Here is a 26,222-nt window from a genome sequence, read left to right on the forward strand (position 1 = left end):
TTCAACTGCAGGTGGGCTTTATCTTTCCCAAATCCATCTCAGACTGTGTGCTTGTATTCTTCCTGGTTGCACCTTTCACATCTTGTATACATTTTTTTGTGTTTGGACTTTGTCAGGAGCATCTTGATCCATTCAGACATCCTGCTACCTTTGCTTGAGTTCCTGCACATGGAGATGAACTGTTCTTGAGGTGAAATTTGAAAACCGCTCGTGCCCTGCTTTATTTTCCCTCCACAAATACTGTATTGGGTAAGGATAATTTCCAAAGATGAGAAAGGCCAAGTCCTCTGAAGAAGACATTATTTACTTCTTTGTGATGAGGTGATCATCAGCAGTTAGTGATGTTGCCCATGTTGGTTGTTCCAGTTACATTACTTGTTAGCTCATATCTGTATCATTTCTAGTTGCTCACAAGCATCTCTGAAAGGAAGCAGTAAAAACTTGATCATCTGAGAAATTTAAAAATTTACTGGAAAGATGATTATATGATGTGCCACAGGAAAGAAGAATACATTGGAAAGTGAAAGGACTGAATTATACTTTTTTTTTTTTTTTCTTCCCACGTTCTTTTGTCTTTTCTGTTGCAACAGCAATGTTCATCATTGTTACTGCTTCTGCTTGTGGCACCAGATGCCAGGATGACAGCTTAGGTGAACAAGTGGACTTAACTAATACCAACAATCTCTAAACTTTCTTATCTTTTGCTTTTACAATGAAATGTTTAAAACTTTATATGCTTCATTTATTATTATTATTATTATTATTTTTCCCTTTTACTCCTTCCTGTGTTCTGTCTTGGTGATTATCTTGGTGTTTTAATTTTCTGGCAAGTCTAACAGTTACTTTTCCCCCAATGAAAACAATTTTATATTGGTTTTCTCAAGACAGAAAAGTTCAGTGAAGAATGGATTTGCATTTGACTTATATTTTCCTTTTTCCTGAACTTTCTCTCCTGTATCTGATTTTCCTGCTGTGTAATAAGTCTTGATGACCACAAAAGGGTCATGACAGAATTTCATTATTAATATTTTTTTTGTTCTCCAGATATCTATTGAATTATCTAGTCATCTATGTACTTTTTAAGTTGTTTTATTTTATCTCATCTTCCTCATCTGCTTTTTGAGGCTTTAATTTCTTTTTAAAGTGCTGCTAGGCATCCTTATGCCAAAAAAAGACGTGTTTACTTCAGCAACTAAAGATATAAATGCAGCCTTGCAAAGACAGCCCAGTGGTCAGTCTCATATAACCATGGGAAACTTTCTTACAGAATACAGCAAGTGAAAGGAGAAAGTTTGCTAATTTTAGTATATTTGTTAGCTATGTGAAACACTTTAACCATAATCCTAAACTCCAAAAAAGAAAGAAAAAAGAAAAGGAAAGAAGAAAAAAAGTAAAAAGTCAGTGGCTGCTGTACCATAGTTATTTCATTCTTTTCCAAAGTGTAATCCAACTTTTTCTTGAATTAATGTACGCAAGTCACTTTAACTGCTGGCTGCATAACTTTTGGCAGCTTATTTGATATTCCAACCAATCTTTGTATAAAGAACTGTCTGAATTGTTTATAGGTTTGTCGTCCTGCCCAGAGTTTAGTCCACCATCCCTTATTTTGAAAACAACTGCAGTAAGGGGATGTTATTAGGTAGTTTGGGCCTTGCATTGAAAGGCTATGGTTAGTGGGCTGAAGATTCATAGAACTTAGAATCATTAGACATGTGTTTATCAACAGTCAAAAAAGAATAAAGCAAATGAGGCAGTTCCACCTAAATATTCCTGTTCAGTATTTTTTCTGTGACTATGACAGTAATTTATGTTTTCCCAACAAAATTTATTTTTGTTTCTTAAAATTCTTGGAATTGTAAAGCCACAAAAAATTAAGAAGTGATATGGGAAATTATTCTCCTCACATTGAACGTAGGGTAATAAAGAAACTAACTGAGTTCATTTCTACCATTCTTTTCTCAAGTTTAAGTATATGTGTTTTGTTAACAAGGTAGATAGGAGTCTTTGACCCTTACAATTGCATAGTTATGGAATTTAGTATTAATCTGATAAGGCAGTGTAAAAAGTATGTAAACAACATTTTCATGTCTTCAAGAATGTACCTAGATGAACTTAGGCTTTACATTATTTTATCTTTATGGGGAAGGGCAGTAGATTGAAGGAATTGCCATTTTTGAATCTGATCTGGCTCTGGCTGAAATTAATGATACATCACTTTTCTTGGAAAGAGAAGAGAAGAGAAGAGAAGAGAAGAGAAGAGAAGAGAAGAGAAGAGAAGAGAAGAGAAGAGAAGAGAAGAGAAGAGAAGAGAAGAGAAGAGAAGAGAAGAGAAGAGAAGAGAAGAGAAGAGAAGAGAAGAGAAGAGAAAAAAGAAAAAAGAAAAAAGAAAAGAAAAGAAAAGAAAAGAAAGGAAAAGAAAAGAAAAGAAAAGAAAAGAAAAGAAAAGAAAAGAAAAGAAAAGAAAAGAAAAGAAAAGAAAAGAAAAGAAAAGAAAAGAAAAGAAAAGAAAAGAAAAGAAAAGAAAAGAAAAGAAAAGAAAAGAAAAGAAAAGAAAAGAAAAGAAAAGAAAAGAAAAGAAAAGAGAGCTATCTTTGAAGAACTTATTCCCTATTTGAAAGCAATGATTCTTATAACATCGTTTTGTGCCTGGGAAAACTAGCTCTGCAGAACAATAGATTTAATTAGTTTTGGTCCAGTTTCATGATACCACTACACTCTTTCTAGAACTCAGCAGCTACTTATGCACAGTGCTATAGTATTTGGAAAGAGATGATGTGAACTCATCCCTTTTTAGTCATCAGAGAATCCAAATGGGAAATTTATTCCTTGTAGCCCTATGACCAAATATGCATGTGAAGAGACTCATGATCCTAGGTAAAAACACATTATTGCCAAAACTAACCATTCAGTCCCCCAATCATTAAAAAGAAAGGAAGAACTTTTATTGAAAGGAAAATTAACATTGCAAAATGAAACACTGCAAGAGCCTGGGAAGTTGCAAAATAAACTTCTGTACTTTCCTATGCAGTTTCATTAAGGTACAGATTTTGACTGTGTGGTATTTAATTTAATTGTTTCAGACTGTCTGGAACTTATGTACCATATTTAGAGATTTTTAAAAGAGAAACAGTCTCAGAATAATTAGTAATTGAGAACTCAGGTAGGTTATGGGGAAAAGTTAGTGTCTAGTATTGGAAATGAGGAAAAGAGTAGCTAGAAAGAAGATACTGATCAATTTAAATACATTCCCCTCCTCCCAACAATTCTGGAACAAATGATAAACAATCTCATTTTGAACACGTAGAAAATGATGAGTTGAATAACCCCCAACTTATGAATAACAGTCAGGAAAAAATATATTAATGGTCAAGTTGTGTCAAGCCAACATATAACAGAACAGCAGACTCTGGTTACAGAAGAATTAGTAAGTCTATCCTGATTTTAGATCTTTGATATTGTTTTATATGACATTCTAATAAGAAATTAAAGCAAATGTTCTCAATGAAACTAACGGAGTGGGTGCAAAATGGTTTACTGATTATATCTAAGTGGTACTTTTCAGTTGTTCTTTGATATATTGAAAAGTATCTGTTGAGAATCTAGTATTCAAGATTTTCAGTAGTGTCCTTTTACGGTGGTATAGAACAGGCTTTTAAAATTTGCAGTTGACACCAAACTCAATATACATAGAAGAAAATTAATATAATTCAAAGTTATATTTACCCATAAAGTTCAAGGGCTTTTTGACAGGCAAGTGCAAGTTGTTGCATTTAGACAAGAAAAATAAGCTGTGTAGATGAGGGATGGAGAACCCAATACTGCAGACAAAGTATTAAGGTTACAATGGATCTCAAAATGAATGTTAGCCAACAAGGTGATTTAAAAGGAGATATTTGAATGTGTGGGAGTTGAAGAGTCTAAAGAAAAGTCTGAAGAGAGAACAACTTAGGAGAATAAATAATAGTATAAGCTGCTGGAAGAAAGGTTCTGATTAGAAGGAAGGAAAACAGTTCTAATAGGCAAGGGGGGGAGGGGGAGTTGAAGTGCTGGAAGAGATTGCCTAATGATAGCTGGGAGCATCCATCAACAGATTAGACAAACATCTGTTAGGAATGACATGGTTACAACTGAGCCTGCCATGGTGTGGGAGGAATGGAAATGGGTAACCTCTGGAGTGATTCTGTGTTTCTGTTTATGACGTTTTCCTGCAGAATTGTTATTAAAAACAAGAGTTACAAGAAGAGCACTAGTGATTCCAGCCTTCTGCACACACTTTAATATTACTGCAGTGCATGTAGTCTGCATGAGGTAGAAACAGTGCAACAGTTTTTCATTGTATTTAGCAGGTAGTTTTTTTACTTAATTCACTCAATTCATGTAATGCAGTGCAGGTTTGGCCCAAAGTCCATCATTAGGCAGCTTGGTTTAATCGGTGGGTCACCGGGTACAGTCAAACAGCTAAAGTCTTACTTGCTCTACCACCGGCTGTTTTGTAACCCGGCTTAAATCCCTTGGGCTCCCTTTGGATTCTTTTCCGTGTTTTGTTTGCAATATCTTTTTTGCCCTGCATGATTCAAGGTCCTGCTTCATGCAAGCTTTGGTAAGAAGGGATTATTACACCCTGGGTGTTTTTGTGGCACCTGGCATTATGGTGCTTGAACTTAATTGAGTCTTCAGTGTGCTACTGTAACACAAGTAACAAGCCACAATAACAGACACTGAAGACCACAAGTCTTTCTGTTGACTCCAGTGGAAGTAATTGAATCAGGCCCTGAATGAATGAAGAAGGGATCTTAAAAGGATATTCTTGGTCAGTAGTCTATCCAAATGTCTTGGCATCTTTCTGCCATCTTATTCTGCCATTCTTATTTGCTTGTGTAAGCTGTCATCTTACTCTGATTTGATGTGTCCCTGCTGTAACATTCTGAAACAAGGAATGCATGAAATATGTCTTTCATATGAGTGTGCATTGTAATTTTGCTCAGACATGTCTGTGGTCAAAAACTGATATTCTCTGTCTAGTCACAGAGTTCAGAGGCCACACTGTTAACTTATCTAGTAAAGCATATTTTCCTAGAGAATTGGCTTGTACATGAAGTATATAGAGAATGGAACATTTTAAAAATTATGTGTAACTCATACACAAATACTGGGCTAGGAGCATAGAATGTCATATGTGAGAACCTTTTTTTTTTTTTTGTTTTAGTTTTGCTGTCATTTTATAACAGTATTTCTTTAAGTTTTACATAATATATCCTTTTTGTTTGTTTGTTTCTTTTTATTTTTTTTAATTTTATTCATTGGGGAAAAAATCAGACTCTAATGGTGAGACAGCTTAAAAATAATTGTAACTAGGAACTGGGCCATGATTAAAATTGTTCAGCTGTTCATTTTATTGTTTGTTCCCAAAACCTTAAATGCACTCTCTGAGAACAATAACAGTTAGCATGTAACTCTGTATGGGCCAATTCATGCAGTCCTCTCTTAGCCCTTTCTTACTCCAGAACTCCTGTTTAGAGTGCTTTGTAAGGGAGTCAGGGTTGGAATTATATGTTCTAACTATTTTGTAATGTTAACATGGAAGCTACCATGGGGTAAGAAGAAAAATCTGAGAGAAAGCAATTAAATGAAATCTATCCTACTAGTGTATTTGGATTCAGGAACAGTATAGAAGAGAGCAGGATGTGATGTCCCTTTGGACACTACCTGCATCTCAACTTCACAATGTAACTTCACAATGAGGATTATAGTGATAGAAAATTCAAAGAAAAACAAAATGTACAGAAAAAAAATGATGGCCATTTGCTACACAATTTTAGTGTTGGTTGATCGTAGCTGGTGTGTGGCAGATGTTAGCTTCCTGAGGCATTGATTTGTCGACCTTCTTGGTTACTCTGATTTCCAGATTGGTTTGACCTTCTTTGACCTACAGATGCTTGGCACTTCTATTATTATGAATGGACTTTCTTTCTACACATCTTCCAAAATACTGGTCTGTGTTTCCAATTCCAGAACAAGCTTCTAAGAATGGTGGTGAAATGTAGGGAACTTTAACCTGTTGTGACTGAGTTGTAACAGAAGTGATGAGTTACATTTGGTGTGGGATTTTCAAAACTCCATTGTTTTTCAACAGCTGCCGGAAGTTGAAGTCTTAGAGGCACTTGTGAAAGTTGCTCCCAGAAAGTCTGTTTATAGTTAACCACAGTGCATACTGATATAGACTATATAATTCACAGTGTCTTTCAGGTGTAACACCTTGTATCACATCCTTAATACTGAAACTGAATTTCAGTTGGGTTACCAAGTGTACACAGAATACTTAATTTAGGAAGAGCTACTGTAAGCATAATTTGAACCTCTTCTCTTGGGAGAAGTACTGAAACCTCATACATGTTTTAGGATGAGTAAGAATCTGGTGTTACTCACAGTAGGAGCCTCATTTAGAGCCCATTGATGTCAATGGAAACACTTCCCTTTGCCTCAGTGGGCTGTGGACCAAGGAACATGCAAGAGTAACTGAACTAAGGATTCTGCTGACTGTAACATATAGTATATGCTGTACAGTTTTACAAAAATAAACACATTTTCTAAGCCAAAATACTTAACGTTTAATTTAAAAAACATAATATAAAAAGAATGGATTTTGCTTTACTGATGTTTTAAGCTGTAATTTAATGTAGCATAGTGAAAAGGACACCAAATATTCTAGTTTTGTATCATTAGAACCAGATGGCCCATGAAAGACTTTTGGCTAAACTAGAATTGGGAAAGCTTTTAAACTCTGCATAGTCTGAAAATGTGTTCAAAGTTGCTATATCAGATGATATGCCCAGTTTTATAATGTGAAATTCTTTGGCCATTTTTCTGTCATCCTGGTAAGGTGTTATACAATTTAGGCAATTACAAGAAACTTCTTTGGATGCTACTGTCATTATTGTTCTGCTTTGGAACTGGAAAAACAACGAAATTACCCTAATGTAGCTAAGTGGAGTATCCCGGAAAACATCACAGTGAAGAACTAATAAAGAATTGTTATTACTTATTATTGACTTATTGTGTTTATATCATGGGTCAAATTTGTTTATGTGGAAAATGCCAGAAAACAACAACAACAAAAACCAAACTGTCATGACCTTTGTCCTAAAAGAATGATACATCTTTTCACCATAACAGCAGTGCTGTTGAGCTACCCTAACTAACAGTGACCAGTCACTCCAGAATGTAATATTAAAGTAATACTGATCATCACAGAATGATATGGGCAACTTAGCTGTTAAAATTTCCTTCAGTTTTAAGTCCATCACTACAGTCCTGTGGCAGTTCTTCTGCAACCTGGAAGATACCTTGCCTGTAGCCAGCTACTGTTTACCCTATGTACTTGTGTAGTCTGAGAAGTGGAGAGAGGCGGCAGCTTCTATGAAGCAGACAGGTAGGAATTGACACTAATTGTTGAGTAATAGAGGTAACATGAAGTGTATTTTCCATTGCTAATATGGACTGTATGAAAGGAAACTGGGCACAACACTTAATGAATTTTAATTATATTTAATATCAGAGAGAATTTCTATGGCCTTCTTTCCTAATTTGTATAGCAGACTGCCAACAGAATCTGGTAATCTGAATTCGAGTTAGATCATATCAAGTGTCTTTCAGTGCTACTCTTAATGGTCCCAATGACATTTTCATACAATATTACCATATCTTGGGCATTAGGAATGGATTTTTTTTATCTTTTTTTTTTTTCTTTTTTTATTTTTTTTTCCTCTCTGTGATTTCCTATTAATCACTCACAGGTGAGAACTTCTTGCCTCTGCTGTATTAGTGGTTTCTTTGTTGCTAAGTAAACTGTTTGCATACAAGAGGCAAGCAGGATCAGGTTCTCTTTGCAGGTGCCTGTTAATTTAAATACTTAAGTATGGTTTTGCTCTACGTTTTGCAAGTATAGGTCAAGCGGATTTCAGTGGAGCTCCCCACTGAAGGGCTGGAATGGAAAGGCCTTCCAGGAAGTTAAATGACCTTTTAAAGAAAACCACATTTAAAAACATAGTAATAAGTGAGCTACAGTAGGTAGCACAAATGCTCAATTCAGCAGCATTGTGCCTCTGAAGAAGCCAAGGTTCAGTTATAACTTGTGTATGCCACTTGTTTTCTGTCGAACTGTATACCCAAATCCCTGGTAGATCTGCTAGCCTGATTATTTATTTATTTATGTATTGAGCATATATATATATATATATATATATATATATATATATATATATTGAGCATATATATATATATATATATCAGTATGTGTGCAAACACTTCTTATCATGTAGTTGTCTGGTAGGGGTTGTGAATTTATATCAGTGATTTGCACAACAAAGTCAGGTGGGCACACATAGCCCTGTAAATATTGACAAGATGATATGTCCTTTGGTCTCCTGTGGTTTCACAGGAGGGTGCTGGATTAGGATTTTCTTTGCTTTTAATCTTTCTGAGTTCAGGACCTTCCTTTTCCTTTGAACATTAAGACCAAGTGGATCAGGGTCCCAGGACTTCATCTGTGACAACTATTTCTGTATATTTAGCTGAAATTACAACTTTTATTGTTTTACCTGCTCAACCAGATCCTTCCAGGATTAAAGATAAAACAAAAAGTGAAATTATCACTGTAAAGTTATGACATCCATAGTTCTATATGCAAAATCATATGCCGCTTTGGTTTTGCTTAATTAGATTTTTGCTTAATTAATTAGAATTTATTTGGGAGATATTTGTATCTTAATGAAGGTTTTGAAAAAATTAGTCTGTTTTAAGTTTGTAAGGGAATTTGAAGCAAGACAAACAATGTGATTTTGGGTTTTGTTGTTAACATTTCTCAACACTGTCCATGTTGTAAAACCCAACACATTCATTTGTACAATTTGGCCTTAGGGAATAGGGAGAGGTGGGGGATGGACAGTGGAGAATGCACTGCAAGAGTAGTAGAGCGTTGGATCAGAGAGACTGTTGCAGAAGCTTGTGAATTTGGAAAAAGCCACGTGTCTGTTTAAAAAAAAAAAATGTGGAAAGAATCTTGACTCGGGTGGCTATAAACCATTTTTTAAATCCGTGAGCTACAAACTTCTCTCTACAACTTCCTGAGGAGGGGAAGTGGAGAGGGATGTGCTGATCTTTTTTCCCTGGTAACCAAAGACAGGACACGTGGGAATGGCACAAAGGTGCACCATGGAGATTCAGACTGGACATCAGGAAAAATGCATTTACTCTGAGGATGGTCAAACACTGGAACAGGCTTTCTAGAGAGGTGGTTAATGCCCCATAGCTGTCAGTGTTCAAGAGGCATCTGGATAATGCCCTCATTAATATGCTTTGACTTTTGGTTAGCCCTCAAATGGTCATGTGGTAGGACTATATGATCTTTGAAAATCATTTCCAACTGAACAATTCCTGTTCTGTTCTGTTCTGTTCTGTTCTGTTCTATTCTATTCTATTCTATTCTATTCTATTCTATTCTATTCTATTCTATTCTATTCTATTCTGTCCTTTAGGGAAATAACAAGAAATCAGACCTCAGACAAAGAGTTAACTTTGGAACTTGCAATGAGTATGAGTTTGTATTAAGATACCTGAGTGTTGGCCCTACAACTGAATGAATTATCTAGAGAAGGCTCTACAGAAAATACAATGCTTCCCTTTAGAACTCTTGTGTTACTTTTCATTGTGCCCCTAGTACTTGGTTACTCTGGTGCCAGAGTATGCATTCATTTGTGATCCTGAAATTTGTACTTTCTTCCGTGTCTTCTGTTCTTGCTCTAGAAGAGAGTGAGATACATGCCAATCAAATGAGCTCCGAGTATGAAGACAAGTTTTATCATAATTTCAGATTGAGTTAGAAAAATATCCATTAGTCACCCAACCTGTTTGAATTAACACAAGTAGGTGAAAAAAACACACCCAAATCAATTGTAGTGTTTTTAGTCTGGCTTAGATAAGGACTGTTTGACATGTGTTTGAGGCCCCACATAAAGCAGTAAGCACAACATTCCTGTGAATGGGCAGTGATGCACAACTTTAGGGCCAACAGACGAGCAATTTATCTGAAAGTTAAAACACAGCATGGCCATACTAGCCAGGAATTAGCAGGATAATTTTCAGCAGAAATTCTTTCCCTAGTTTGCACTGGGTGACAAGGTGACAGCGTCCAGTCATGTTCTGCAAGAGAGTGATCTGAGTGCTACTCAAGTGTTGACTCTCTGCCTTGGGAAAGCTTTTAGAAAAAAAAAAAACAACAAAAAACATAAAGAGGAGTTTCTGCAGAGGAGTTGGAAGACAGCTCACATATTCAAGTCATATATTCTAAGGGCAGAAGGGACCACAGTGAATGCTCTCTGGCCCTAGTGTAGCACAGAATTTTGAAGAATCATTACTGCTTCCCACATCTGTTATGTGATCCTGTAATAGCTCCTATTCCAATGCATATCCACAGACTGGATGGTTTTAACATACATCAAGTCGGCCAGCCAGCCAGATGTTTTGAGGTGCATAATGTAATTATTGATATGAAAATCAAAACAAGGTACCATATAAAGGCAGCCACTGTCAGACCATTATGGATGAGACCATCAGTCTTGTTGCCTTAACAAACCATGTATTCATTATCGTAGCTCAGGGCATTTTTTTCTTTGCCAAAATTGGCTGATCTCTTAATGAATATTGCAAATCATAACCCAAATTATATGCCTTAAGCTGTCTCCATTTTTGATTTGCAGTGAAGAGTTCAGGAGCTTTATTTGTGTCACTGCAAAGCAATCCCCTGATGGAGGAAAGTGAGACAGACATGCAATGAATGGACTGCAGAATTCTGTGTGAACAAGCAGTAATTCAACCCTCTAGTACAGAGCCATCTCCATGCTGTGTTTGGGCTTCGCCTTGGACTCTGTCTCCTGTGAGTTCCCTCACAGGAGGCATAGTGCTGGCTTTGACAGTGTTTTGATGAAGACTCAAGTTGTCATACCAAAGAGATTTAAGCTCGACTGCTAGTGCTGTATCTCAGCTCTATTAGTGTCAAAAATGGAAGGCCTGGGGGGAAGAAGTGAAAACATACAAATTTTACTCCTGAGCTGATCAAAAATTAGACTTTTTTTTTTTTTTTTTTTTTTTTTCATCTTCTCATCTTCAGATAATACCGTTCTTTCTCTTTTGAAAGACCTTGGACTAACTTTGTGTTAAAAACATAAACAGAACAGAAGAAAAACCACACAATAAAACTGTCAAATATATATATTTTTAAAGGTATTGAGATTTTTTTTGGGTCTCAATTAAGTGATTTTCATTTTTCAATTGAAGTAGATGTTTTATGCATATTTGACCTTTTTACAAAAAAAGCCGTAATGTAATATTGACTATCTCCACTTTCAATAAAAAATAAAAATCCAGCAGAACAACTTTGAAAAGGAATTGTTAAAGGCAAATTAATCAGGCCAGAGTACAACTTTATCTGCACCATAACGTGCAGTAAGTCCAGTGGCAATTAGGAGTAGTATACGGGCACCTGTTAACATCTGTTTTCTGTGTATCATTTAATGTCCAAGCATGACAACCTCCTTGTAATATTGACCTTAAACTAAAGTCATTCAAGAAATAAGATAAGAACAATGAGTCACAGTAATTGCTTGGATCAAGCAGAGGACCAAGAACTCTTGGAGTTATTCACCTTCAGGGCATGTTTTACAGCCCAACTTCTTGAACAGATAATGAGGGAAAGTTGGGAAGTGTTGGCCTCTATGAGATGGGGAGATGTTGTGCAATGGGATGTTCTTCTGGTTCTTACATGTGGGTGGGGTTTTGTTGTTCTTTTTTTTTTTTTTTATTGTTATGTATTGAGAGATGGGGAATTGTTTTTCCACTAGAAAAAGCAAAACAACTGCTTTCTGTGTAGAATGACCTTTTAGATTATGTGCATGAACCACAAACAAAAAGAACACAATGAAATGCTCCATGGGCAAGCATAGTGAGCTTGACTCACCACTATGTTGCTCCAGTTCTGCACCAAATCAGTTCAACTGAACAAAGATGGAGCTTTGCTACCCATACTATTTGAAGAGAAGAGGTCTCATACTGCTCTTCTGCAGAATCCTTCCAATTATACCAGAGGATTCTGGTTTGCAGAGAATAAGCACTGCTGATTCATTGTGGAAAGAGAATTATTGTCCGTGGGAATCCTTTTTTAACGGCTATATTGGCTGGATGTCACGAAGAATCAAGAAAGTACAGAAAATCTTGGCCCAGTTTAGTGAGATAGAGGATGTATATGACATGAGATGTGTATTGTGTATATGACATGATGTGTCCTGACATGACTTGACATGTTTCAGGAAGAATGTTCTGAAAAATTAGACTAAACAAAAAGATCTGTGGAAGTTGCATTTCCTAGTTCACAATGACCTTCATAATATCAGAGAAGGTTTCAGCACTTTGACTGTTTTACAGAAAATACTTGCATCTATGTCAGTTCTAGGAAATAGGCCTTCTAATGGGTAGTGGCTGACATAACACATATGTCACACTTATCCTTGTTCGGATGTTTTGAGGCTTTCCTTTGAGTAGCTCTCTACCACAGAAATAAATCATCTCCTCATAGAGAGCAGACGAACAACAACATGTGAAAAGAGGATTTATGGCTGTGGCTGCTTTTCTAAATGCCTTAGGTGCCCTTGACTGTAGTTCGATAGTGCCTCCTAGAGGAATAGACTATAGGTATGAGTGCAGGAAGCTGTAGTATAGCTGATAGGTTGAGGCAGTATGCATTGCCAATTGTGTGTTTACTAGTGTGTTGGCTGATTTCCTGTGCATATGTTGTGACTTGTGAGTATTTGATTCATTTAATGCAATGGAAATGCTCAGTACTTGGTCTCTGAACCAGTGTAGACTGTCTGTTGATATAAGATAGTGCTTTATTGTTTCTGGCTTGACTTTATTCTCCCATTGTAGATGATACATTAATAAGTGTAGGCCTTGCAGGTGAAACAGGAATCCTTGCTTTCCAGGAGATGGTGAATCTAGGTGATAATTATTCAATTCCCTGAAGGTATATCACAGAGGAGAATATTGATTGGCAGACTTGAATACATTGTAAACACTTTAATCTTCAGTAAAGATAATGGCTTGCAAAACCCAGACTAATTTGTTTCTGGTGACTGACTCCAGTAGGCTGTATTCCTGAAAGCAAACCAAAATGTACACAGACTTTGTAAGCCATGGCTCATCTTGCAATCTGTAGATAGGTGGTTTTTCCAAAGCTTTTAACCTATATTGACACTGAGTTGACTTCAAGTTGGCTAGTGGGTAGTATAGAAAAGAATGTTGCATATTGATTTAATATAGGACAGAAAAGAATGAGTTTGGACACTTACCCACACATTTGTTTTGGCACTTGGCATTCAGAGGGTATATTTCTGGCACCTGCATCAGACAGGCTGCTTTCTGTAATTTGCCTCATTCAAAGTGAATAGGACTGAGATTGTATGACCTGCCATAGCCCCAGGAAGTCCACTGGTTTGTGTAGGCCATTAGACATTCCTGGGATGGGTTAAATCATTTCAGTGTGCTGCAAGGTTTTAAAACACTTTCTGAGAAAGACCCATTTCTGGATAAAAAAGCTTCCTTTTGGACACATCCCTTCTGTTTACAGCTGCTTCCTTCTTTGCTTCCCATCTGTGGTCATGTTGTCTGTTTGATGTCATGTTTTTTCACTCTTCCTATTCTATGGTGAATGCTGGGTAGGACTATCAGGAAAGCAAATATTTCAGGCATCTTCCATCAATCTTTACTGTGACAAGTATTTATTTATTCTTTCTGAAAAGAAACTAGTCATTCTGGGTAATGCTACAGTTCATTTGGCCTTCCTCTAATTTCATCATGCTCTTCCTGTTCATACTTCTCTGTGCCTTGTTTCCTCTGTGTTTGTCTGGGTTCCTTGCTCCTACTTATGACTCCAGTTCCTGTGGCAGCTCCTGGCTCTTTCACTGTCATTACGGTTATTCCCCCCTGGTATTAGGGGAAGGTGTTTTTTTCCTGTCTGCCCAGATTCAGAACAGGCATCTGGACATTTATCATGCAATAAGCAGAAGCAGAAGTGCAAAGCAGAAACAAATTCAATGTAACCACACAGCTGAGTGTGTAATAGGAATTCTGCCAGTACAGGACCATCAGAACCTGATCAGTGATGCATGGTTGTTGTAGTAGTAATAAAGGCTACCCTTTTAGGATACACAATCAGAAAATATGTGTTGAAGGGTTTTATCCATTATGTCTTGCTGGTCATCCCCTTGGATTGGGATGAGAGGTGCAGCTACAAGCCACTATTATATGGTCTTCAGGTATTATAGCTCTGATTTTATAGGCTTCTCTTCAAAAACAACAAAAACAAAAAGAACCCCACAACACATTTAAATATAAATAGAAGTTTCACCAGGAGTAGGAGGAGACAGACTACATAGGCAAAAAGTACAGGAACTTATGCACACATCTCTGTGCCAAGATGATATCTGATGGCAAAATTTTGAACCTGATGGAGATTTTGTATTTGTCAGTGAACTAGTTCAGCCTACATTCATGTGAAATTACAATTATGTGGTTATTTATTTATTTATTTAATTTTTAACCAAGTTATTAGTTATTACTGAAGCTGAAGGGAAGACTAGACTGATCTTTACATTGGCTAAGAAAAAAATCAACACGAACAAACAAACAAAAAATACCCACAAACATTTCTGTTGGTTATATCTGGTTAACAACCAGTTCTTTACAAGGTTTTGTGCAGGCAGAGAGTACTGTATTGGAGATGAGAAACAAAATTATAAACAAGATGGTATATGGCAAAAAGTAGAGCCCAAATGCATGTTCTACCTTATATGTATGAGCAAAACCCAACCAATATTGAGATTCTGTAGTGCATAAAACTTCCTGTGTGTGAAACCAAATGGGTTTGTAGCAGAAAGAGTTCTACTTCAGAGGATGTTGAAAATCTGCTCTCACTGGATATGGCAAAGTCCCAAGGGGTACTCCTCAAGCACTTCTAGGTCTTGGGGCAATCTCAGGATTCCACTGGAGCATCTTGTTACCCAATTTCTTTTTGGGAAAAAATACAACCAACTAAACACCAACTAAACAATTAAATGTTTTATTTATTTATTTATTTATTTATTTATTTATTTTAATTATTATTTTTATTTTTTTATTCGAGTGTGTTGAAATTTCCTTCTTCCAGGAAAATTTGAGATGTCTTGTTTAGAATGAAGACTAACTTGGAACCGTAGGAATTTCCTCCATGCAGAACAGAATGTTTGAGTGTTTATCAGCTTTTGGAGAACTGCGGCACTCTCTGACAATGGAAACTTTATGCCAGATCAATACATCAAAGACAAGAGAAACACATCACAAAGTTACTCAGAGCCTCTCCTGTACGCTTGGTATTCTTTGACAATTTGTGAAATTTTTGTACTATTTGTAGTTTTTTTTTCCTTTCCTAAAGCAAGTTAGTGAGTATACAATAGTTACCTTGTTATGGTATTTAAGCAGAAATGAGGCAGCTGAAACATATGCAAGTTAATAGGTGGCCAGAATTATACTCTAGTCTTGAGTTGACTTCCTCTATGTGCTTCTAAGTGTTCAGGAATAGATTAACTGATGCAAGTAGTTTATTCTATAATAGAAATATGCTTCTTATTGTCAGTAAAAATGGTTTTAAGAACAATTATGTGTACCTCCCCTTAAGCTCAGATAAGGCTTTAGGTAGTGACCTGAATATTTTCAGCAATATATATATATATTTTTTATTCTCTGCAATTGCATTGAGGATGCCATTTGACTGTGATTTTTGTATGCTGAAGTGTGTCTTAAGTCTGGATGGGAAGGTATAAGCTATACCTGTAAATCTGTAGCAACAGGAGTGGCAGAATATATTCCTTGAGTCTGTGCTGAAGACTTTGCTATGAGACTGGAAGTGACCTACTTACCCATCTTAGTCCTCTAACCATAGAATTTTCTATCACTGTTTTGAACGTAAAGAGCTAGTACTTTGAGTTCTACAAACTTTGCAGCACTGATTTTGAGGAACTGTCAATTGACCTACCTGCAGCCAGCTGAATGACTCATTTTGTTTTTATTAGATCACTTTCAATGATCTTTATGAAAAAATTCCATTGAAAATTTCCCCATTAAGAGGTGTTATAATTTTCTCAGACAGTATAACCATTGTCTTTATATATCTAATTGCAAATTTATCTTTAAAAGTCATGTTACCAGCTTCCATACAGTATCAATCATGTTTGATATTTGACTGCTGGCATTTTTAAAAAGCTGTAGACTTAAAAAGGGATGAAGGAGCCTCGAATAAGATACCGCAACTTTTACTTTATTTATGATCGCTGTCATGCACCTTTAGAAAGAATTGTGAGGTCTATTCATCTGTCTCTATGATTAAGTGATGAAGTATGTCTGTGATCTGCTTGTACAGACTTGTATTTGTTACCAGAATTTATGCAGATAAAGTTTTGTGTTTTGAAGGTAAAGCTTTGTGTTTATGACTGATTTTTCTGGGAACAGGTACTTTCTCATATTGAAATAACTGGCTGAGAATAATAGTTTTCCCAGCATTAAACAAGATCATCAGTATCCAGGAAGATTTCCCTGGAAGTTTTTCAGCACTGCAGGGATGGAGAGGTCCCTTGGAAGCTCTTCCTGCTGATGCATAAGTGAGACTGCTGAGAGCTTTTTGCCATGTGTTTCTGTAACTTCCATAATCTCTAAATCACACTCGTGTGGTCAAAATATAGCTGACATGGAAGGGAGTGTTTGTGAGCTTGTGACTGGACTAGTTGCAGTTTCACAGAAGAAAACCAGCTTTGTCTCCCTAATCCTTCTGCTGGCAGGCAGGACATGAAAAATGAAGTTAAGACACTGTACCTATTTATTGCTTAATTTTTTCCCATAAATTCTAACCTTGTGGTTAAAAAAAAAAATAAAAATCCAGTAATTCTCAAATGTAAACAAGTAGAAAAATAATACTCCAGAAAGCAAGAGCTTGTAAGTATCCAAACCCTAAATATGTTAACACAGCTGCATGTCATGTGACCCACCACAGTTCTGACACAAAAATATGTGAAATGTTTGAAAATGTCCATAATATTGCAATTTTCTGATGATCTCCTAATTGAACAAGAGCAATGCAACTGTTAAAAATCCAAACAGAATGAATGAAGAGTTGTGCTCAAATTATATAAACAACCCTTTTCCTTAGATAACATTAGAAGCTCCTACCAATACCCTCCCACAGTGCAAGCTAGAGCTCTTGTAATGCTCACTGAATGTATTACTCTGGCTCTGAGTGATCCAGCTGCATTTTAAGACATTTTCATGTTCTGTTTTTTTTTTTTTTTTTTAGGAGGTCAGTGTGCCATAGTTCAGTGAGAAGCACAGTGTCTTCAGATGGTGCTGAACAAGGTAGCCCTGATCAAGAAATATTATTGCATGGTATTGTAACTAGCCTAATTGCTGTTGCTGAATACACTAAGAGCTTGTTTATCTTTATTTGGTGTAGCTCAATGAATGAAGCTGTTTGTGACACATGGCCAATGGCTGAAATTCTGTGCATTCCTGTTCTTATATTGCCTGCTGTAAACTATGACCCTAGCCATTTCTGTGGTAGGCAAAGCAGTGGTGAGAATACCGGTTGCACATGAGCAATTTGGAAATTGAAATTCATCATCAGTCAAGAAGCTAACTAATAAGTCTTGAATACTTAAAGTGAAGTGGAAGGTATGTTGAAAGTCACAAAAACATGGAAAAAGAAAAGAAAAACAATGAATTAGAGAAATATGAGAAATATAAGTGGAATTTACTCAGTCATAAATGTTATCTCTATGCCAGGTCTTCTTTCAAAGCCATAGGTTTTTTTTTTTTTTGTTTTTTTTTGTTTTTTTTTTTCATTTAGTTGCTGTTTAATAATAAACCTAACAAGCTTCTGCAAATATCTACTTGACCTACAGCAATAAATATTATAAAGGCTTCAACACTACAATGATAACTGCAGGACATTATCAGTTAATCCAAGACTCCCAGACCAAAGGAAAAAAAAAAGTATAAGAGAAATTAAAATGTCTTCAGTATTTTAAAAAATAACACTATTTTCGTTTTTTCTTTATTTTCTACTGCTTGATAGCATTGCTTAAAAAAGCAACAAGGGGAAGGAAAGCATGCTTCAATCCAAACCAAAAAGAAAGTAAGTAGAAAGGTTATTTCTTAGTTAATCCAGTTCCCCATTTTTTAAAAGGTATTTTGTGAAGAAAACTTTTTTAATTCATAAAATTCCTAGCAGTTGTACTTCCAACCTGTGATGCTGAAAGTAGGCTGTCACCTCCTTGTTATTTGTTACATTCAAAGATGATGTTGTCAGAATACATGTTTGGGCTGTTTGTGCTGGCTTTAGACTGGTTCCTCTTTTCCTAAAACTTGCAGATATTTTGGGATCATGACCCCAATCCCAATTTACCAAATATTTTTGAATTTTGTGTTCCTCATTCAGGAAGAAGAAAAATAGGAAAAGTTGGGCAAGTATTTTGCATATGATCAATTTTCATAGAATCACAGAATGGCTTAGGTTGGAAGGGACTTTAAAGATCATCTAATTCCAACGCCTCTGCCATAGGCAGGGATACCACCCACTAGATCAGGTAGCTCAAAGCCCCATCCAGCCTGGCCTTAAGCACTTTCAGGGATGCGGCATTCATGACTTCTCTGGGCAACCTGTTCCAATGCCTCACCACCCTTTGAGCGATATATTTCCTCCTAACATCTAATCTAAATCTATCTGCTTTTAATTTAAAACCCTTACCCCTTGTCCTATCACTGTGGTCCCTGACAAAGAGTTTCTCCCCAGCTTTTCTGTAGGCATACTTTGTGTAACGAAGACTGCTGTAAGGTCTTCTTGCAGCCTTCTCTTCTCCAGGCTTGCCCTTATTCTCTTCTGACACTCACGATATGTAAAGCATGATTTGGAATTAAAACTTCAACCAACTCAGGTATATACCTATATTCATTAAATTAGAATGTATGTCTTTTGGGGCAGGGACTGCTCTGATTCATCCAGTTACTTAGCAAGTATGAGTCATTACTATTACCTGGCAACATTAGGCAATGCTTTTATGTCACATTAGAAATCATTGCTTCTGCTAAATATATTAACAATATATTTCCCTACTGCTCTCACTGTCATTATGACACCTCAGTAGATGTATAATGGTTGCTAAACAAAAGGGCCATTCCTTCACAAACCATTGTGAATTCAGACACTAGAAATCACATTTTGGTTTGTCTTGCAGCAACCTTGTGCTACTAGCAGCAACATGCAGAAAAAGGCATATATTGTGGAAATGAAGAGGAATGGCCTGAAGGCTGCTGTATACTAAGATTTTCTCCATGGCTTTTTTGTTAATCAGACAGCTGGTCTCCCAAGCCGAGATGCCTTGAAGCTTCACATATATAAGCATTTTCAAGTGTGTACATTACCATGAGTATATATGTGATAGTATCCAATAATTTGTATATTTAAATGAGTATATATATGATAGCATCTAAGAATTTTTATTTATAAAAGTGTGGCATTACATTTACCAGACTTATTTATTTATTTATTTTGCATTGCTTGATGTCAGGATATTGATGGTTTTCTGTCTTATAGGTGAGTGCAAATCTTGTAGTGCCTAGACAATGAGAGAAAAATCTGTAGTGTCCAAAAAAAAAAAAAAAGTCATTTCTGGCATTATGAAATTCATTTGGCACAACTTAATCCTTATATAATAGAAAATTTCTCTGCTCCAAAGATTTAGATCTCTCAGAACAGTACATGAACAATTAGCAGCAGTGAGGTCTACCACAATGTGATTTCAGTTGTTCCTCTTCACACTTTTCACCTCCAAGGAACTGTCTGTGGGACTCGTAACCTCTCTGCTAGCTCAGTGTGATAATATCTAGGCTTTAAAGATCACAGAATCACAGAATTGTCTAGGTTGGAAGAGACCTCAAGATCACTGAGTCCAACCTCTGACCTAACACTAACAAGTCCTCCACTAAACCATATCACTAAGCTTTACATCTAAATGTCTTTCAAAGACCTCCAGGGATGGTGACTTCACCACTTCCCTGGGTAGCCCATTACAATGCCTAACAACCCTCTCAGTAAAGAAGTTCTTCCTAATATCCAACCTATTATCTTCCTAATATCCAAGATATCTTAGTCTTGGTGCTGAACCCTTAAGCACCGCATTTGAAGGGAACTGGTTCCAATGCAAGAGGTGGAAACCTACCTCAAAATCCTCCAGTACCTAAACAAAGTTGAATCAGAGTTCAAGTCAATGCTCTGTCTGATCAAGGCAGGAGTTTGAGTCCTTAACTCCACATATGAATGTACAAGCAATTATTCTTCAGATCACTCCAAAATGGAACCAAGTCCATTAAGCCACTTTATGGAAACTACTTCAATAATAGTTGAGAGTCAATGAACAGTAGAGGAAGAATGATTCTACAACCTGATGTTAATGGCACTCACTTGGGAAGCTGGGACAAACCCTGTTATAGTAAACATTGTGTGGAATAAACTTCTTCAGTATAAAAAAGGAGTGAAATGTATATTAAGTCACAGAGAAAAACCCTTTTGCAACAACTTCGTAAATGTTGCCCTATATTTGCTTGCCTTTTATGCTTGCATTTGCCAAATATTTACATTTGCCAAAAATGTTTCCTCTTGAGACATATGGAACATTTCATGTTAAAGGAAGTACAGTGGGCTGGGTGGGGATGGTAGTGGTTTTGGTGTGGAAACCTGGAAAAATTGTGAATTCGGTTCAGTTTGAACCAACATTCTTTTTCAACTGTTTGCCTTGGCAGCCGAACTGAAAAACTAGTTATTTGCACAGCCCTAAGCCCTCCTTTGCAGTTGGACCCCTGCGTTTTACTAGGAAAATTGTAGCATAGTCCCTGGAGCTGTTCATCTATGGCACAGAGTCATGAAATGGAAGTCCCACTAAAAGTTAGGAGTGTCTGAAGCTTTCGGAAATGCAGGAGCTCTAAAGTGGGATTAAAAGATGGTATCCACAGTATGTATACTACTGGACTTTCCAAAGACACTATTGTTTTCATAGATTCCATCTGTCACTTGCTTGACTAAAAGATATCTCTGATGAACATCTTTATGGGAAATATTAGAAAGAGAAGAGTTCTTGACTTGTGTGCATTGTTAGCTGGGAACAGAGACATTCCTTTCTCTAACTTTTTCATTCCATGATGTAATGAGAACATTTTAAACCAGGACAAACAAATTACAAGTGCCAAACTTTTTCCTAAATGCTGCTTATGATCAAACATACCCATCCATGCTTTTAAATACCTCATAATTAAACATGCATAAATGGAGACTTAATTTGAACATGTAAATTAATCACATGTTGTAACAATTGAAATTCATAACTGAACATCCATTAGCAGACAACGCTGTTCCTCATTCTTTTGTTTGCATGTTTATAGTAATCACGCAATAGGATTTATGGTGCATGTCACCCTTTGAAAATTAATTCTGAATCAACATAAGAGATGTGTTCCCATTTCTATTGTATAGCTTTGCTTTATGAATGCAAATAATTGCAAATTAAGCCCCAGATGTCTAAAGAGCAGCAGGAGTGACCATTTATTTGATGTATGATGCACATCATGTCATTTCTGTGTCACTCCTCAAGGGGTTAAATGAGTTTCATGGCTTGGGCATTTTAAGAAAATAATAAACAGTGCAGCTCATCCAAAAAACAGCTGCTGTTTTTTTTTTTTTTTTTTTTAAAAAAAAAGAAGACAAAGATATTTAAAACATGTTTTCAATTGCCTGCTAAGAAAATAAGTTTACATAAGAGAAACCTCTTTTCCTCCTGAAAAATCATGATTTTACCTTCTGCAGCAATTTAGGAAAAGCCAACATTTATCCATGTACTTAGCAACTAAAGAAATGAATTGCTGTGGTGGGCTACATTAAACATAGATGGATCAGAATTAGGTCAGTGGAGAAAACACAGACTGTACCCTTCAGAGCTAGGCATGCATCCACATTACCTTAAAGATGTTTATGTAATGAATGTCTGTGTTTGCCTGCATATTTCAGTGCAAGTACACGATAGACCATGAAACTTTTTTTAACAAGCATTTGTGTAAGAAACATCCCCAGCATGTTTTCATTTTCATTGAACAACAACACTTCTATTGATAGGGATAGAGTTTACTTGACTCTCTTGGTGTCAGATTTCACTGCAGGGCTCACTATTCATCCTCTAAATGTGGAGCCTGGTCAGTATAGGCACTCCCTTAACTTTACAGGGTGTTAGATCAGGTCTTGGAATTCCTCTCCATCAGCTAGTGCTTACTCAGTCGACAATACTACATTTAGCTTTCTCACCTATGCAGCTGAAGTTCTTCACAACCGAACCTCTTCACAACCAAACCTCTGCCTGGGTTTTTATAAACACATCTTGGTGCTCAATGTCCTGCTTTCTAATGTGCTACACAGCTGTCTCGTGCTCTTGGCTTCATGCCATCTTCATGTTACACCGCCCAGTAGGTCAACCGCTTCCACTCTGTTGTTTTGTTAATGCCTTTTATAGAACCACTTTTTTATAGTGTTACTTACAGGAAATGCCTTTCCTGTAACACCTCTGAATCATTTACAGCCTAAAATGTTGCTATATGCATCTCAGGCTTAAAGGATCCTGTCTTGCCCTATTCTGTGTAGTAACATCACAGGATATGTAGACCATGCATTGACTTGCGACAAAATTAAAAAGGATTTTTTAAAAGAAAATCCTTTCATCTTCTGGCACATGACTACTAACTTTGATGGGAAACACCTAGACAGATCAGAACTTGGACTGATTAGTTATCAACCTTGAGCCTAGATAATGACGGGAACTATACGGGTGCAGTGTACTAAGTGTGAAGATAGGAAAGTGTAAAAATTCAGCAAAATTGCTTTGTGATAATTAGTGGAAAGGAGGTCACAGTGTGTCTTTCTGTCCTACGCAAGCCTCTTATTTATTATTGTGGCATAACAGCATATGGCTCTGAGTTTTTAGTGGACTAATACCATTTCTCAGTTGTTTTTGCTTTCTCTTTTCTCACAGTAAGATGCAACTTAAACTCCTAAACTCAAAACCCCCAAAAATTCAACCCACAAGCCCCAGTGGTATTTGGAGTTTATGTATTCTTTAACCAAAGGCCTTTGCATAACCAGATACTGGTACATTCTTTAGTGAAATTCTTGAAACTTTGGGCTTAACCACTACTTCTTACACTGAGGTGCTTGAAAACATGTCAACTATGTAGCTGTACTGGAGGGCTGTGCAGATGAGGTATGTCCTTTTTCTCAAAGTGACCAACGGGTGTCAAGCTCCAGACCAAGTCAAGGTCCTGGCTCCAGCTTGAACAGTCTCAGTGATGTCAGAATTTTGGAATTTATATTTAAATATTTTTGTTATTATCATTATTACAGAGAAAAGCTGAATATTTGGCATGAATGAATCTAGTACAGAGATATCTGCTGGAATAAGCAAAGAACTTTAAAGCTTAGTGAGTTGGAAATTGCCTCATTCATTTTTTTTCATAGGTTATTAATTCTGAAGTCTTTGTGCTGCCTGCAGCAGTGGACTTGGGTGTGGACAGGAGAAGTTCACCAAATTGTGGGCAAAGAGGCTTGATTTCTGAAAGAACAAAAAGGAGCAATACAGCAAAATCCTTGTTGGAAGGAGAGATATAAAAGTGCTTACATAGACTTGAGAGAGACAGAAACACACAAAGGGTTTACAAGGCTGTAGTTAAAATGAAGTAGGATTTAGAAATGTATTTAGGAAAAATAATCCTGAAAAGGAAAAGAACAATCTCCCCTTCCACCCAAAATCAAAAAAGAACACTATTAAAATGTTCTTAAAGTATTTGGTTTCTTTTAATAACACTCATGATACATTGGGCAGTCCAACATGATTCTGTGTGTATTGGCAAAGCATAGTAGCCTTTTGGATACTTAATCTTCATCCAAGTGTGTTTCAGAACTATGTGTGATAAACCTCATTTGTTAAATACGGGAGATTGATCTACTCTATAACATAACAGTTGTGTTTCACATAATTAACCCAAATAATGTAACAGTAGCAAGTTTCCTGTCTCTTAGTTGACTTGCTCCATTTTTCTCTAAAGTGTGATGTTAATGAGAAATTCTGTTATCAGGACCCTTTTACTGAAATATTTCTAAAACACTGTAATTGTTTTTCCTTTAAAATCCTCTATATAGTCCGCATTGCCGTTCAGTTTACTATGGGACACTAGTGAGAGCACACAGAAATAAAATCCAAGGTTAGGCCTTTCTTGCCCAGATTTGACAATGTTCTTGTTCAGACATCTTGAATGGGGAACATGATCAAGAAGCACAGAGCTCAACTGCCAGAGTCTAGAGCAAGCTAATCTGGCACTGCTGTTCGGGGCAGTGGATCCTTTGTGGTGTTAGGCATAGCACATGATCTCAGTCTCCCTTTCTGTTACATAGGGAGATGAGAATAATTTCATTCCTATTTGACACAATATGTGTATTTTCTACAGGCAGATGAAATGTTATGGAAATAGCCTTACTAAGGACTGTTCAAAATCAGAACGTATCCATCATTCATTATTTACTTATTTATTAACTTATTTATTAATTTTTGTTTTTATCTTTATTTTGACTTTTACTGTTACTTTTTTATTTTATTTTATTTTTATTTTTATTTATTTTAGTGAAGGAACTCAGTTCATAATTGAAGACACCAAAACATTTAAAGGTTGGATTTGTCTTCTGGAGAGTATTCTGAATTTCAAGAAAACTGCCCCCCCACTGTTTCATTATGAGAAATATTCTAAAGGCTTTCCAAAAGTTTTGTCTTTATGCAGAACCACAGTCTGTTTATTTCTTCATGCCAAAGATGAGGTTTGGCAGAGGATTGTCCTATACCCTTGCCAAAAGCTCTCCTAAGAGCATACTCAGTTAGTTTATATTACTACTTTTGAAAAAGGAAACATTAAAGAAACCATATTTTTAATAAAGTATAAAGGTCTTCTGAAGGCTGAAAATGCCTCCCTCTTGCCCCACCTCACTGCAAAGGGCTAGGGGAAGTGAAAGGAAAAAGGAGTCCTACAGTCAAAAGAGCTGCCTCTGTGTGAGGCCTGAGAGCTAGGACAGCTTCACTCTAACCCTCGTTTCCCTGCAAGCTCTTGTTTTCAAAAATTGTTTCTAAGTCTGGTTGTCTAAGTCAAGACAACCATGGCTTCATTTTCAGCAAGTCTGGGCACTCTCAACACCTGTTTTTGCTGTGACTGTTCAAGGGAAGAAGGACTTAGGATACCTCCTGCCAGCTTCCCATCCTACTGCAAGTGCACTTGGAGGACAGGGAGGGGAGCACCCAGTGCCTTGGCCTTTCCCTCTGTCAACTTTGTGACCATATAAACACAACTGCATCTGCTCTGCAGCCTCACAGAAAGGTCACAAAGCCAGAGGAAAGCCATGGCTGTTGTATGACTAACTTGCATTTTCTTGCTCTTAAAGTAGTATAACCTCTAGCTGGTGTCTAGGACCTTTCTCCATTACCTAATGTGTCACGTCAGTCATATTCTTTAACTCTTGACTTAATAATGGACATTATCCTACATATTGGGGAAAGAGAGACTTCAGATGTCTTTCTAACCATGCAGTAGAAAGAACTGCCGCTTACCAAAGTGTTTCATTTTAGTGCATGGTTTTATTTTTTTTTATTTTTACTTCTAAATGTTCAAGTCTGAGATAATATGCAGTTAAAATATGGAAGACTATTGTCATGGAAATGCCTGATTCTGTAGCTATATTATGTGCAGTGAGAGAGCATTTCAGGTGATTGTAAAACACTTGTGTATTGTAAATTGAGAAAAAAGTGGATGCGTTTATCTATCCATCCATCTCTCTGAACTCAGACCGTATTTTTAGAAACAGATATTATAGCCTTCATCCAGCTCAACATCTCTCTGCTCCAGCAGTTGTCCTTTCAGTCCATTCATTGTCCATGGTCATGGGTCATTATGCATGTGCCAGTGCTGGTCAGCTATCAAAAAGAACTCAGCTAAAACATGGAAGACACTATTTTCCATTT

At 36.6% G+C, this 26,222-nt stretch overlaps 1 long non-coding RNA gene across 9 annotated transcripts in view; it reads left to right on the plus strand.

Moving 5' to 3' along the window:
- Positions 1–26,222, plus strand: part of LOC137856885 (uncharacterized) — a 211,287-nt gene that overhangs the window by 69,817 nt on the left and 115,248 nt on the right. For all 9 annotated transcript variants that reach the window (XR_011096843.1, XR_011096849.1, XR_011096847.1 and 6 more), the window contains 3 exons: positions 15,254–15,446; positions 17,429–17,487; positions 18,206–18,265. This is a non-coding gene — a long non-coding RNA (uncharacterized lncRNA). The remainder of the gene's footprint in view (positions 1–15,253; positions 15,447–17,428; positions 17,488–18,205; positions 18,266–26,222) is intronic.

Source organism: Anas acuta, chromosome 5 (assembly GCF_963932015.1).
Source record: "Anas acuta chromosome 5, bAnaAcu1.1, whole genome shotgun sequence".
NCBI classification, from domain to species: domain Eukaryota; kingdom Metazoa; phylum Chordata; class Aves; order Anseriformes; family Anatidae; genus Anas; species Anas acuta.